Genomic DNA, 16,719 nt, shown 5'->3' on the forward strand with positions numbered 1-16,719 from the left:
TGGTTGACCTACATGAAGATAAAACAATAAGAAGAATTCCCTCTGCTGGAGTGTAGACCCACACTGCCCTTTTCCCGGCATGGTGATAACAGGAGAATAGAATAGGGCCTATGCCTTCTCTTCTCTAATGATCCTTGGCTTGTAAGTATTTTCCCCAAGAGACTATTCCTTTTTTATTTTTATTTTTGTAAAGGCAGGTGAGTTGCCTTTGCAAATCTTTTGTCCATTTTTCCACTGAGATTATTTTTCTTATTGATTTACAGGAGCTATTTATATATTCTGGATATTGATCCTTTGTTGGGACTGCAAACATTTTTTTCCCTGTGTGAGGTTTATCTTTAATTTTTAACTGTATTTCTAGTGATGTCGTTAAAATACTCTGACCTTCCGTTACTGTTCTTGCTATTTGTCAGTTTAAGACAGGGTCCCATGTAAGAGTCCATCACACTGTGCTTCCTGGAAAATCTGCTAGTGATAAAGGAGATTGAAGCTTGTCTTCCCTCCTTGTCTTTTCCAGGAAGTGGATTTCATTTCATTTTTCCAGCTCTTATTGCTACCACAGTAGAATGGGGTTAAAGGGGCAATCAGAGGCAAGATGATGACTGCATTGTGAGTCACTGCAAGGACTTTGCCTTCAATTCAGGGTAAGATAAGGAGCCAGGGAGGGCATTGAGCAGAGGAGTAGCTACAGCAATGGTCTAGGCAAGAGATGGCAGTGGCTTGTTTTGGGGTGATAGAGGTGGAGGTGGTGAGAAACGGTCAGATTTGGGGTGCATATTGAGGATAGAGCCAATAGGACTTGCCAGTGGATTAGATCAGCAGTGTGAGAGAAAGAAAAGAGACAAGGATATCCCAAGGTTTTTGGCCTAAGTAACTGTGGCTGCTTTTGTTCAAAAAGTAATCAAGTATTTAAATTGGGCTAAAAGTTAAGTCAGTTCCATAAATACAGAGACCATCTCTGTTTTGTGACTACTGATCCCCAAGCTACCACAGTGACATGTACATAAGCACTCAGTAAATGTTCATGGAACGCTAAATAACAATCTTCTGTACAAATGGATAGCATCAGTGGTATAGGCTTCAAGCACACCTAAGGACACATTTTGTTTCCACAACCCTTTGGCATCCATCTCAACTGTCCCAACTTCTCATTCCTCGCCCTCCCTTCCATTGTCATCTCACCCTAGGAAGAGCGCTAAGTCCCCCACTGTACCCCCATGCTCCTGCCTCCTCCGTCCTTCTCATGCAGGGTGCCCCAAGGAGTGGGAAGATGGAGTGACAGGCAGGGAGGGCCGAAGGACTGGAGAGCTTTCTCTCCGCTCATTTCAGTCCTCCTGTGGTTCTTCTGCCAAGGCTTTTAGCAACTCTGCTCGCTATCTGCATTAGCCACAAGAGGAACGGATGGGAACAAAAGCAGGATGAGAGGCTCTTGTTCTTTCTCCCTTTCTAGAAGAGGTTAGCAGAGCTCTTCTTACCTTGACATTTAGTGGCAGACATTCATTACCCTAAATATTACACCACCAACAACTGCACTCCCATCATCATTGTCATCACCAATCTGCTAATCAAAATAATTGCAATCACCATTTAGTAAATGTTTACCATATGCCAGATGCTACTCATTTAACCTATATTATGAATTTCATCTGTGAGGACTCTGTGAGGTAGGTAGTGTCATCCCCATTTTACAGATACACAAACTGAGACAGTTTCACTTGACCCTTTTGTGGATCCCCTACCCTATTCTTGCTTTGCAAGGCTCATTTCCTCATGCTAAATCCTTTATTGCTGTTTGCAAAACATGCTCAGTTTCTACTTGCAGTTCTGCAGCCTTCAGATTTCAAATCCAAATTTTTTAGAGTCAGGCATGGTCTCACTATATTTCCTGGGCTGGAGTGCCATGGCTATTCACAGGCGTGATCATAGTGCACCGCAGCCTTGAACTCCACCATCTGAAGACATACCTTCCCCTCATGCCCTCGACTAAATGCTTGCTGCCCCAGGAGGGACTTTTCTTTATCTTTGGTGACCATGCAGCCTTCAGTCTTTCTCAGATACTCTCTTCCCACTGCCTCTGGCACCTAGTTGTGCTCAGGCAAAGGGATGAGTATTGTTCTGCTTGATTTGGGGGAAAAGAATAACTCGTGGATTTGAGCCCAGAGTAACATGGCACCAGCTGTTTGGGGCTTTTGCTATTTTACCAAAAATAGCAAAAATCTCTTGCCAAAAATCAATCTTTCTCTCTCACACACACACGCACGCACGCACGCACGCACACACACACACACACACACACAGCTTTCTCTTGGCTTGAAAATGTTTTGAGGGCACATTGCTCTTGTTCACATGGCAAAGAAAAGTGTGGGTTTCAGTATCAAGCTGACTTGGGTTCAAACAGGCTGTACCTGAGCTGGGTCATCATGCCCAAGAAGCGTGAGTCAGGGCTGAAATCTACTCACTGGCTCAGCCAAGCCCGGAGACCTGGCTGCATCAGCCAAGGAAGGAGTGCCTTTTTCCAGCTGGTCTGCCCAGAAGACTTGCCTTTTTGCAGTGCACTCACTCAGAGGGGGAGTCTTTTCCTAACGCACACAAAGGTGCCTTATGTGAGGGGCAACCATGGTTCAAAACCCATTTTGCCTCATGCTAGCTGTGCTGCTTAAGACAGGCGTCTGTACATATATTTATTCTCTTCAGCCAATAATTTGAGAACCCTGACTCTGCAGCAGGCACTGTGCCAAGTGTGGCAGGACCAGTGTGACAAAGTCACGATTCTGCCTCCGAGAAGCCTGCAGTCTAGTTGAGAGATACTCACCAACAGTTGGACGGGCACTTAACCTAGCACTCCCAGAATAGATGCTGTAGAAGATGCTGAAGGAACAGTGTTCCAGGCAGTAGGAACTGCACAGGAAAAGGCAGTGAGATGTAAAACAGCATAGTATCCACAGAGAACAAAGCACAATTTGGCATTCCTGAAGCACAGAGGGTCAGGTGGGCCACAATAGGAGAAAGGGAGAGAGCCTCTGAGGCTCATTTCTCTTATCTCTAAAGCAAGGATGACTATTACCTCCATCAGTCCTGGACCTGATTAGGTATTCAATGCATGATTGCTTCTATGCCCAGGCAGTTTTGGAACTCTGTTGCCCAGATTGGAGTGCAATGGCGTGATCTCGGCTCACCGCAACCTCTGCCTCCAAGGCTCAAGCAATTCCCCTGCCTCAGCCTCCCAAATAGCTGGGACCACAGGCACACACCACCATGCCTGGCTAATTTTTTAATTTTTTTAGTAGAGATGGGGTTTTGCCATGTTGCCCAGGCTGGTCTCAAACTCCTGAGCTCAGGCGATCTGCCCGCCTCAGCCTCCCAAAGTGCCAGGATTACAGGAGTAAGCCACTGTGCCCAGCCCTAGTTTTGAAACTTCTCAAAGGCAGGTACCATGTCTACAGTTATACCCTATCATAGCACACTGCAGCTTTGAGCACCACTGTTTGAAGACATACCTTCCCTTCATGCCCTCAACTAAATGCTCACTGCCCAGGAGGGTCTTTTCTTTATCTTTGGTGACCCTGCAGCCTTCAGTCTTTCTCAGATACCCTCTTCGCACTGCCTCTGGCACCTATTCATGTTCAGGGAAGGGGATGAGTATGAGACACTGTGCTGAGAATAAAATCTGTGTTAAATAAGTAGTTTTTGATTGTCCAGTGCTAGCACATATTAGAGATCTAACAATTATTTGTTGGATGAATGAAATAAGCCAGTCCTGAAGTCTGGTCCTCACGTCCTAGATCTGCCTGAGATATGGGGTTGAAGGAGGGTCTTTGGAGAGGAACGAGAAGGAGGAAGCACATCAAAACCTTCTTTCCAGAGGGAGTAGCTGCTTGGACCATAGAGCAAAGCCCTGTGCAGCATTTTCCTTAAACTGGGGGCTCCTGCCGTAGGGCCTCCACTCTCTGCTTTCTGCTCTCAGGGGCAGGACAGGGGACCATGGCTGAGGTGTGAGTGGCCAGTGTGGGGGTGCGCAGAGCTCCAGTCCCAGAAAGTGACTGCTCATGTCACTTGCTGGGAGTGGAAGGAAGAGGCTGGGGGCTGAAGAGGCAAAGCCCGGGTAATATAAGAAAATCTTAGCTGCAGGGAAAAGCACTCTTCTTTGCAACGAAGGCAATGAAATTAGAGGTAATTGTGAGACACAGAGATTCAATAAAACCTAGGGAGGTGATCAGGTAAGGGGGGCTGGAACTAGCTCGGGAGATGGAACAGCTGTTCCTCCCCTCCAGCGCCGCTGGTAATAGCCCCTGTGTTGTAAGAATTGAACAAACAGTCCTTCCTGGCCCCAACCAGCGCTGCCCTGTAATGGGGGCAGCTGGAGCAGCCAGAGGAGTGGGGGTAGCTTGCCCACCTACAAGACACAAGCTTTCCCCCGAGACACCACCCTACTCCTGGGGTCTGGAAGCCCAAGAATGGTGGAGCTTGGACCTGCTATAAGAGCAGGAGGCTAATGGGGATGACTACCATAGGACTGACCTCCCTTTCACCTGCAGGCCACAGACCACCAGAGGCCCTGGGAGGAGCTAGGGCATTCCCTCCTTCCCTGTCCCCTGTGTCCTCCCTTTCACATGCTGAGGATACAGTGGTAAGTAACTCACACCATGAAACAGAATGAAATGTGGAAAGTGCTGGTTAGGAAGCACAGGGCCACGTGGATGCATACAGCAGGTGACAGCCCAGCCCAGGTGCTCCTCAGTTTGGGAAAGTCTTTAAGAAGAAGAGGTCTTTAGTGGGGCCTGATGCGTGGCTATGGGGAGAGGAGTCAGTAGGAGGGGATGGTAGCTGAGAAAGCACAAGCACCTTCTGGAAGATGCATTGCACTTCAGAGCAAGTTTTTCTTTCTTTTCTATTTTTTAAAAATTTCTTACTCTAATCTCATGACAGATAAGGGAGGCAGGTTTTGAAGAAGGTTGCTGATGAGATAGAAAAGCAACTTGGGGAGATGCAGGGCAAACAGTGACCATGATGAAATTAGCACAGTGGCTTTGGGAACTAGTGATCCTGAGCTCTACCTGGTTGACCCTGACCATGGGAGCCCTGGGCCTAGAGCTGCCCTTGTCCTGATGGGAGGTCCTGTGGCGACTGCCCACCTACTTCCTGGAATCCTCTAGCTGCTATGCCCTGGGCACTGTGGGCTATGGCGTGGCCACTTTGCCTGATTGCGAGGACACCATACATGAGCTGCAGAATCAAAACCAGGAGCGCGAAGCTGACTCAGCCCACGGACACCCTACCCTCATTCCTACCCAGACAGCCATCTCTCCCATTCGCCATTAAAGAGCAAGTTTATCTTCTAATAAAAGAGAGAAAAGAAAAGGAAAAAAAGAAAAGAAAAGCAACTTAGGGGGAAGGACTATTACCCTGAAATAAATTACAGTGACAATACTTAGGGGAATAGAACCATCCATACCAAATGCCATCACAACCAACATGTCCCACAGCCAGGAATAGCTCAGAAACTCCACGAAGGCCCTCAGGGGACATTAAAGCCAATGGTGGCGAAAACTAAGGCGTAACATTTTATAAGTTTATGATGAAATAAGTGCCAGAGTAGAACCCAAACTGAACAGATACCAAAAGAACAAGATTGTGTCCTTTGCAGGAATGTGGATGGAGCTGGAGGCCACTATCCTCAGCAAACTAATGCAGGAACAGAAAACCAACCACATGTTCTCACTTATAAGTGGGAGCTAAATAAGGAGAATAGATGGGCACAAAGAGGGGAACAGCAGACACTTGGGCCTACTTGAGGGTTCAGGGTGAGAGGAGGGAGAGAATCAGGAAAAATAACTATCAGGTACTATGCTTAGTGCCTGGGAGACGGAATAATCTGTACGATACACCCCTGTGACACAAGTTTACCTATATAATGGACCTGCACATGTATCCCTGAACCTAAAATAAAAGTTTAAAACAATAAATAAATAAATAAATAAATAAATAAATAAATAAATACACATATACAATATGTCAACAAGAACATATTGGAAGAACCATGCCCAGAATGAAATAGTACAAAATGATCATGCTTGGGTGAGGGATTGTGGCTGATGTTTCTTTTGTTGCTTGTTTAAATGAATTGTTTTTGTTTGTTTGTTTGTTTGTTTTTCTTTGAGACAGTCTCACTCTGTTGCCTAGGCTGGAGTGCAGTGGTGCAATCTTGGCTCACTGCAACCTTTGCCTCCTGGGTTCAAGCAATTCTCCTGCTTCAGCCTCCTGAGTAGCTGGGACTATGGGTACCCACGACCATGCCTGGCTGATTTTTGTATTTTTTAGTAGAGACGGGGTTTCACCATGTTAGCCAGGTGCGGTGGCTCACGCCTATAACCCCAGCACTTTGGGAGGCCAAGGTGGGTGGATCATGAGGTCAGGAGTTCAAATTGTTTTTATGATTTACATTTTCCACATTATTTTTACAAACTAAAAATGTTATAGCTAACAATAGGAACTACTTAACCATCTACCAAAGGGGAACTGGTACAGTTGTTGAAGATGGAACATCAATCAGTGTTTAAAATGTGTGAGATGAGTCTGAGTTGTTTGGGAAAAAATTATTCATGATATGTTGTTAAGTGAGGAAAGTGAAGGGGAAAAATGTACAGGCCATTTTAGCTCAGGCTGCTATCATAAGATACCACAGGCTGGGCAGCTTACACAGTAGAAATCTATGTCTCATAGTTCTGGAGGCTGGGAAGTCCAAGATCAAGGTTTCCACGTATTCAGTGCTGGTGAGGTTTTCTCTTTCTGGTTATGTCCTCACATGAGGGGCAAGGTGGCGTGCAGTGGTGGTGGTGGTGGTGAGAGGGCCCATGGGCAAGTTCCCTTTTTATAAGGGCACTAATCCCATGATGAGGACTTCACTCTCATGACATAATTACTTCTTGAAGGCCCCATCTTCGTTTGGAAGGCACAAACCTTCAGTCCATGGCATGTGAGTGATAAGAAACCAGCAAGCTTATACATTCATCTGTTGACAGTGATTATTGCTGGGAGGAGTAAAAGGGAGAGATTCACTCTACTTTATACACAATTTTTTAAAAATTGTAATGAGCTTATTTTAATAATTGGAAAAAGGCTGGGTGCAGTCACTCATGCCTGTAATCCCAGCACTTTGGGAGGCCGGGCAGGTAGATCACCTGAGGTCAGGAGTTCAAGACCAGCCTAGCCAACATGGTGAAACCTCTTCTCTACTAAAATACAAAAATTAGCCGGGTGTAGTGGTGTGGTGTGCGCCTGTAATCCCAGCTACTCAGGAGGCTGAAGCAGAAGAACCACTTGAACCCAGGACAGGGAGGTCGCGGTGTGCCAAGATCGTGCCACTGTACTCCAGCCAGGGTGACAGAGTGAGACTCTGTCTGAAAAAAAAAAAAGTAAAAATAAATACAGATATTTATATTTAAAATATTTAAAATAAAACATGAAGGGTGGGCATGGTCGTGCACAGCTGTCGTCCTAGCTACTCAGGAGGCAGAGGTGGGAGGATAGCTTGAGCCCAGGAGTTGGAGGCTGCAGTGAGTTATGATCTCACCACTGTACTCCAACCTGGGTAACAGAGCAAGACCCTGTCTTTAAAAGATAAATTTAAAATTTTTTTAAAAACATGTAAAATTTAAAACATGAATAATAGCAAAAAAATGGTAGATTTAGAAAAATGTTGTTTTCAAGCTGCTTGTTATTTCCCTTCTGCCTCAAAACAAGGTCATTCATGGCCATTGTCTCAGTGAGGACAAATTATGTTTCCTTCATTCTGCTGCCCAGAGACATTGTGTTCTGCTAAACTCAATCCAGCTCAGTAAGCCCTTTATGTGAACATCTTCCCTGCGAAGGTCACCTGGCTAAATGCTGGAGCTATGGGGTGAGGGAAGGAGACATAAGCAAAAACAAGGGGAGCCCTTGTCTTCAGATTGACTGATATATAGGGATGAGGAAGGGAATTAGGTTAGAAAGAAAAATGTAGGAATCTTTAGGAGAGTCTCTATGCTAGGACTTGCTCTGCAGGGAGTGAAAGGTGAGGGTGTGATAGGATTAGAGTTGGTTCTTAGGAAGATCATTCCAGGAGCAGTGGGAGGACAGGCAAGAAGAATGGAGTCAGGAAGGTGAGAGAGCCCAGAGACTGGCCCATGCTTCCAGGGGAGGAGAGCCAGGCTGGGGAGGGACAGCAGGAAGTGCAGCCAAGGAGCCCCCTCTTATTGGCCAGCAGGTTTCTCTTAAGTGTGGCAGGCAGGGAACAGGCTAACTCACCATCTCTTCATGCCTGAAAGAAGAATGCACCCTGGGCAGTGGTTCCCAACCTTGGCGGCCCAATGGACTCAACTGAGGAGTTTTAAAAATACTACATCTTGGGTCTATCCCCAGATAGGCTAATTTAATAGATTTGGGGTATTCTGGAGCTTTCAGAGGATTCTAACGTGTGGTCAAGTTTGAGAGCCACTACTTTAGAGTACCATCAAACACACTAGGAGTCCACGCTCCTGGTCCCCAGACAAGCTCTTACGCTTCTGCCTAGAAGAGATGCTAAGCAGCTGGTCACTCTTTTTATTTGGCTCTGAATTTGGAGCTTTTCTGGGGATGTGACAACTATGTCCTCTGCAGCACCGAGAGCACTCAGCTACTTTGGCTCAGTACTACTGATGGCTTTCTGCCTTCTGATCTCTTCTCCTGTGTTCTTCATCACTGTGTGTCCACTTCCTTCTGTATGTCCATGCCTTTACCATGCAATTTTGAGAGGCAGCAAGAAACCACATGTGTTTAGGGTAACATCCTGACCTGGAAGCTCCTTTCTGTCTTTTATGGGAGCAGGGGTGCCGGGGAGATTCTGGGCCTTGGGGACATCCAGTTTTCCTAGTCGTCAATGGCTGGATACAGAAAAAAGATGTAATTTTAGGTATATTTATAAAGCAGCTGACCTCTGTCTCAAGATGGCTAGGATGATCATTTGGAATAGAAAGTTGACATTTGTGATATGTTACCAATACCCACAGTAATTAGGCATGAAGTTTGGCCACCTCTTCTATCAGTGAGGCCATCCAGAGTTATTCTCGTCTTTCCTCCACCCCATTGAGCATCTCTGATGTGACAAAACTGAAATGCTAGAGGCCTGGGTCCAGCACATGAGGCCAGAGCAGAGTATAGGTACCTGGGAATGTCAGTGCCATTCAGTGTGACCACAGTAAGGTCAATCACCCTGGCAACTCTCCCAGGAATCTGTCCGTGTGGCCAGCCAGTGGGGTGACTTGCCAGAGTCCATTCCCCTGCCAGTCTGTAAGTGGCAAGCTTGGGAGACAGACAGCCAAGGTCCTTCTAGGGATGTGGCCCGCAACCTCTGCCAGAAACCTAGCATGATAGTGGCAGAGGGATAGTCAGCTGCTGTGAACCACTGGATACCCTCTCACCAACATGGGGCAAGCTAAAGAGGTGGGAGGAGGGAAGGGAGCAGTGGGGATGCCTTCCCCTGCCACCTTCACAAATTATTACTATCTGCTGGGGGCTGGGCCCCACAGTGCATCTGATAAGGTTGTTAAGTCAGCCAGAACACCTGCCCGGCCATCTGGCACTTTTATCCTCGAGACTAGGCCATGCAGGCCTCTTTTCCCACCTCCTCAAAGGCAGTGGGCTGCAGGAGTCCCAGAACACCTGCTGGGGAGAATGAGTGTCCCCCCGTCAAGCCCCATGGGCTGCAAGGCAGCATTCTGGGTCCCCAGTTAACACTTCAGAAATCCTTCTTTACTGTGTTGAGAGATGGCTCCCTAGCAGCAATGTAGTAGGGGTAGAGGCCACCACTAAGGCACCCTGGAGTTTAAACACAGGCTGATTCTGACCTCGCTGAGATAACAGAGCAACGTAGTAGTGGGGCTGGAACAGGGAAATTTAACCACGGCTTTTTCTTCTCTTCATATCAGACTAAATTGGAGCAGCAGCCCGGGGATCATTAATCATCTCAAATGCTGGGCTTCAGAATCTTATCTCCAGTACAATCACCTCATCCCCTCTTCTGGGCTCTGGAAACCATAGCATTTGAGGAGAAAGCACAGTACCTATGTTAGCAGATCTTGTTAGGCGCTATCTGACAGCACGTGACCCATTAATGTATATGTTTAGCTGTTCCAATTGAGTTCTGATTTGTGTTAAGAAAAATACAATTGGGGCTGCTGGAAATGTTCTGTATCCTGGCCCAGATGATGGTTATACATTTATAAAACACCATCAAGCTCTACACTTAAGTGTCCTTTATCCGTGTTCTCTCTCTCACACTCTCTCGCTATCTCTTCCTTATCCTATTAATAAGTTTAAAAGAAAAATAGGCTGGGCGCAGTGACTCACGCCTGTAATCCCAGTACTTTGGGAGGCCGAGGCGGGTGGATCTCCTGATGTCAGGAGTTTGAGATTAGGCTGGCCAGCATGGTGAAACCCTGTCTCTACTAAAAATACAAAAATTAGCTGAGTGTGATGGTGTATGCCTATAATCTCAGCTACTTGGGAGGCTGAGGCAGGAGAATTGCTTGAACCCGGCAGGTAGAGGTTGCAGTTAGCGGAGATCGTGCCATTGCACTCCAGCCTGGGCAACAGAGCGAGACTCTGTCTCAAATAAATAAATAAATAAAATCTGTTTTTTAAAAACAAAAGGCACAATTGAGTGACACTAAACTCTCTAAAGTAGCAACACCACCCTTGCAACCAAGGGGCCCAGGCTATGTGTCCACACTGTAACCTTAGTGGCTGGATATCTGGCTGCTCAGGGCAAGGCAGCAGCAAGGTGGAAAAGAGGTAGAATTTGGAGAAAAGCACATCTGTATTTGCATCTTGACCCTGCCGCTTTCTACATCACTCTGGGCAAGTCATTTGGTCTCTCTGCTCCCCAGTTTCCTCACCTGCAAAGTGGGGATGATATTGCCTGTCTTACTGGTTGTTGCAATTAAGATGATTAAATGCAACACCTGGCACATCGAAGACACACACCAAATGGCAATGCTCATTACCATGTAATAGCTGGCTTTTCCTGCTTCCCCTGTCCTCACCTTACCCTGTCACACCTAGCACCTGAAATAAACTTTGATGTTGCTTGGCACCCAGTCCTCTCGCTCCACCTCTTCTCACCCACCCCAGGATTCCCGCTCCTCATTTCTCTTTTTTTTTTTTTTTTTTTTTTTTTTTGAGACAGAGTCTTGCTTGTTGCCCAGGCTGGGGTGCTGTGGTACAATCTCAGCTCACTGCAACCTCTGCCTCCTGGGTTGAAGCGATTATCCTGCCTCAGACTCCCAAGTAGCTGGGATTACAGTTGCCCACCACCATGCCCGGCTAATTTTTTGTATTTTTAGTAGAGATGGGGTTTCACCGTGTTGGCCAGGCTGGTCTCAAACTCCTGACCTCAGGTGATCCACCAGCCTTGGCCTCCCAAAGTGCTGGGATTACAGGTGTAAGCCACAGCACCTGGCCTTGGCTCCTCATTTCAACTGCAGAAGTCCTGCTTATATGTCTTGACCTGACCCATGCAGGTGCTGCCAGCCACTGCAGCAAGAGTAAGTCACTCCTTTCTACTGTCCATCCTTTGAGATCATCCCAACCCTGACTCTGTAGTCAATACCCTCAGCAGCAGCATGGCCCCAACCATACCTGTGGGCTCAGGAGACACTAGGTTGGAATTCCCATGGTGCATGAAAAGGACATCAACAGCTACTCAATGCTTGCCAATGGGGACCAGGGAGTGGTGGTTCCTTAGAGCACAGGGTATGGGTGGGTGCTATGGTCTGAATGTTTGTGTACCTTCCAAAATGTATTTGTTGAAATCTAATCCCCAGTGTGATGGTATTAGGAGGTGAAGCCTTTGGGAGGTGATTAGGTCATGGAGGTGGAGCCCTCATGAATGAGATTAGTGCCCTTGTAACGGAGGCCTCAGAGAGCTGCTATGCCTCTTCCACCATGCAAGGACACAGCTAGAAGGCTCCATTTATGAACCAGAAATTAAGCCCTCACCAGACACTGGATCTGCCAACACCTTGACTTTGGACTTCCAGCCTCCAGAACTGTGAGGAATCAGTTTCAGTTATGTATAAGCTACCCAGCTTATGGTGTTTTGTTATAGCAGCCTGAAATATGACAGTGGGGCAGACCCAGTGCTATTTGTGTCCACTCAGGAATGCAAACCAGTCCAAGGTGAGGTTTTCCAGAGCCTGTCTGTGCTGGGTAGACACATCAAAGGCATTAGACTCACCCATGCACACCCTTTTCCAGCATGCTTGCCTGTACTGCAGTGAATTTACGTTCCTTTATGAACCACCTACATTCACAAAATCATTCCTTTCTAGTGAGCCCACGTTTGCTTCCCTCTCATGCCAAACAGAAGCAGTCTAATCCGTTTTCTGCACTCTCAGCATCCAAATATTTGAAGATATTCCTGTCCCTTATCCTCGAAGGGAGGCTCGTGCAGGTTAAAGATCCCCTGTTCCTTCAATGGTAGCTCAGACATCAGCCTAAAAAGCAACCCTTTGCTGTGGGCCCTGCACCATTTTCATCACGGAGGTGGCAAGAGATGAAATGACGGTTTTGTCGGTGGGCGATTTTCAGACACAGACCCTTAGGAAAGCATGGCTATTATCACACTGGCTCCCAAGTGCCCATAACAGGCCCTCCTCTGTCCGCTTCACACCCTTTTACCATCCTGCACCAGCCCCTGCTCTCCTCTCCGATTGATTCCCGGTTCACACTAATTGGGCATTGCTTGGACTGTAACAGGAATGAGAGCTTTGCCATTTTCTTTAAGGAAACCATGTGAAAGACCGACCTGCTAGTGGTTGCCAGGCAACCTTGATGATCCTACAGGAGAGACAAACTCGAGAGCGACAGGGCAAGAGAGCCTAGTTAGCAGCTATTGAATATGATCTCTGCTGCACCAAAAGGTGCGAGAAAGTTCTAGTCAGATGTCTTTTTTAAAGGGAGTTCGCATGTGTGTGCATTCGTGTGTGTGTGTGTGTGTGTGTGTGTGTTGGAGAGGCATACTCAAAGGGAGCTGGGAAAGAATAAAGTGGTGTTATTCTTTCAGGTAGAATAATAATAACCCATGCTGTGGCAGGAAAATATATTGAAATATTATACTTTATCTGTTTGCCTTTAGTTTTCCCTCCTGCCCCCTCAATTCTAGTTGCTGGGCAGAACTTGCCCGTCCTCACTTTGGAACAAGACAGAAAGCAGAAGCAGTCAGTAAGCAAAGCCCTTCCCCTCTTTTATAAAATGTTAAGCCATAGAACAAGGAATTGTGTGAAGAGTCTTGGAAGGTGGAGTTAAGAGAAGTGTGAAGTTGCAGAAGCAGGATTTTCTGGGGTCTGGGAAGGAGACAGAGGTCTCTGAGTCTCCACTGCTCAAAGACCTGGCCAGGCACAGTGGTTCACGCCTGTAATCCCAGCACTTTGGGAGGCCGAGGCGGGTGGATCATCTGAGGTTGGGAGTTCGAGACCAGCCTGACCAATATGGAGAAACCCCGTCTCTACTAAAAATACAAAATTAGCCAGGCATGGTGGCTCATGTGTGTAATCCCAGCTACTCGGGAGGCTGAGGCAGGAGAATTGCTTGAACCCAGGAGGCAGGGGTTGCAGTGAGTCAAGATCATGCCATTGCACTCCAGCCTGGGCAACAAGAACAAAATTCCGTCTCAGAAAAAAAAAAAAAAGACCTGGACACAATGCCCGGCAGTGCTCCAAAGGGGATGGTGAGATGTCAGATGGTCTAAGCACCTAGGCTCCCGACCTCACCAAGTGTTCCTTAACCCACACATGACACAGAGTCCCCTGGTAAGAAGGAACTATGCAGATGGCACAGTGCATAGTCCAGGGAAGCCTGTGGAGTTGTGGAGCTAAGGAGGGACCAGCCTGGTAGTTTGGCATCTGAAACAACCCAGAACCTCTGCACAGCCCTGATCGCTGGGAGAGGAAACAATGACTTAGATTGCACTTTCTTCACATGGAGGCAAAACAGGGACACAGCAGAATGGATTTGATGTAGGGCAACTCAAGCTTTTTAGGTGAACACTTTGCTAGTCTCTACCAAACTTTCAATGTCACCTCCCAATAGTTGCATTTGTGTTGAGGTAACATTTATTGCACTTTTACCATGTGCCAGCAGTGTTCTAAGAACTCCACTCTAACAACACAGGAGAGTATCTACTTCTCCTGCACACTTACCATCACCGACTATTTTCAATCTTTAAAAATGTTGCCAATCCAACTGTTCTGAAAAATGGCATCTCATTGTTCTTTTAATGTACATAGCGCTGAGTAATAATTTTTCACTTGCATTTCTGTATAATTTGCATTTTAACAATGAGAATGAGTTCATGTATTAACTTGTATATAAAATTAAAGTATGTCAAAATAATGGATCCATATGCACTTAAGAATATGGCCTTAAAATATATGAAGCAAAAATCCATAGAAAAACAAAGTGAAATTAATAAATCTACATAGTAGATTTTTGCTATATGTATATCAATCAAGTAAGCAAAAATAAGTAAAGATTTGATAACACAATCAAACTTAATCATATACAAATATATATTACAATCGCATTATATGTGTACATATACATATGTATATGTATACACACAATATATACATATAGAAACACACATATACATATATATTGCTATAGTCTGAATGTTTGCATCATCCCCAAATTTGCATGTTGAAACTCCAACCCCCAATGTGACAATATTAGGAGGTGAAGTCTTTTTTTTTTTTTTGAGACGGAGTCTCGCTCTGTCGCCCAGGCTGGAGTGCAGTGGCGCGATCTGGGCTCACTGCAAGCTCCGCCCCCCGGGTTCACCCCATTCTCCTGCCTCAGGAAGGTGAAGTCTTTTGGAAGGCAGAGCACTCATTACTGGGACTGGTGTTCTTAAAAAGAGGCCCCAGAAAGCCCCTTTGCCCCTTCCACCATATAAGGACACAGTGAGAAGGCACCATCTATTCACTAGGAAGAGGCCCTTCACCAGACTCTGAATTTGTCAGCACCTTGATCTTGGACTTCCAGGCTCCAGAACTATGAGAAATAGATTTCTGTTGTTTTTAAGCTACCTAGTTTATGGTATTTTTAAATAATAGCAGCCTGAATGGGCAATGACATAAACACACAAAAACACACTAAATCCAATAAAACTACGCGCATACACACAAACTATACAGAGAACACTCTCAAAAAGTTGATTCTGCCATCGGCTACAAAGAAAAACTGGATAAATTATAAAAATCAAAAGTCATAAAGAGCTGCAATCTCTGAACACAGTGAAATAATTGTTTTTTTGTGTGTGTGAGACAGAGTCTTACTCTGTCACCCAGGCTGGAGTGCAGTGGCACCAGCTCAGCTCTCCACAACCTCCGCCTCCCAGGTCCAAGAGATTCTCCTGCCTCAGCCTCCCAAGTAGCTAGGACTACAGGCACCTGCCACCATGCTCAGCTAATTTTTTGTAGTTTTAGTAGAGGTGGGATTTCACCATGTTTGCCGGGATGGTCTTGATCTCCTGACCTCGTGATCTACCTGCCTTGGCCTCCCAAAGTGCTGGGATTAATGGCGTGAGCCACCGCGCCCAGCTGAAATAATATTTAAGATTAGTAATTGTTTTTAAAAGGATAACCAAATTATCATCTGCTTAGAAAAATAAAATATGCTCCTAAATAACTATTAGGTTAAGAGAAAATTTAAAAATAAAATTACAATTTACTTAGAAATGAAAAACAGTCATCTTTTCTGGTTTTCCTGGAGGATAAAAGAAAGAAATGAAAGACAACCAATTGGTTTGAAGATGTAAATGTAAACCAAAAACTAGGTAAATTATAGGTAGTTAAAAAATAATCTTGGCATAGGAAAAGCCTTACTAAATATGACACAAACCTCAAAAATTCCGAACAACTAATACATTCAACCACCTAGGAATTTTTTTTAATGTGGCAAAAACCACCATGGGTAAAGGCAAATGATAAACTAGGAAAAAATATTCACAACTTATATCACAGACAAAAGATGAATTTCCTAATATATAAAGATCTCCTATAAATCAATAAGAATATAGACTACCAGCCCAAGAGAAATATGGCCAAAGGATATGAATAGAGAGTTGACAGAAAAGAGAATTTAGGAAAATGGCTCTTGGCTGAGTGTGGTGGCTCATGCCTATAATCCCAGCACAGTGGGAGGCCAAGATGAGAGGATCCCTTGAGCCCAGAAGTTTGAGAACAACCTAGGCAATATGGTGAGACCCCATCTCTGTAAAATAATAACAACAACAAAAACCATAGTGACACATGCCTGGAGTCCCCGCTACCCAGGAGGCTGAGGCAGGAGAATGTCTTGAACTCAGGAGTTTGAGGCTGTGAGTCACAGTGAGCTGTGATCTCACCACTGTACTCCAGCTTGGGGGACAAAGCGAGACCCTGTCTCTCAAAAAAGAAATGGCTTTTAAAACATATGACATGATATTCAATTGCACTCATAATAAACTTAATTGTAAAATAAAACTCACTGAGATATTGAGTGAAAGAAGAGGACACATGGATGATTATATTCACATAAAGTTTGGAATTTTAGCCAAAATAATTGAAGGTGTTAAAGGTTAGGTGAGTGGTTATTTTGAGGGCCAGGGAGTGGGAGGATAAGGGAAGACTTCTGGGTGCTGGTAAATTCTATTTCTTCTTCTGT

This window comes from Rhinopithecus roxellana, chromosome 5 (assembly GCF_007565055.1).
Source record: "Rhinopithecus roxellana isolate Shanxi Qingling chromosome 5, ASM756505v1, whole genome shotgun sequence".
Taxonomy (NCBI): Eukaryota; Metazoa; Chordata; class Mammalia; order Primates; family Cercopithecidae; genus Rhinopithecus; species Rhinopithecus roxellana.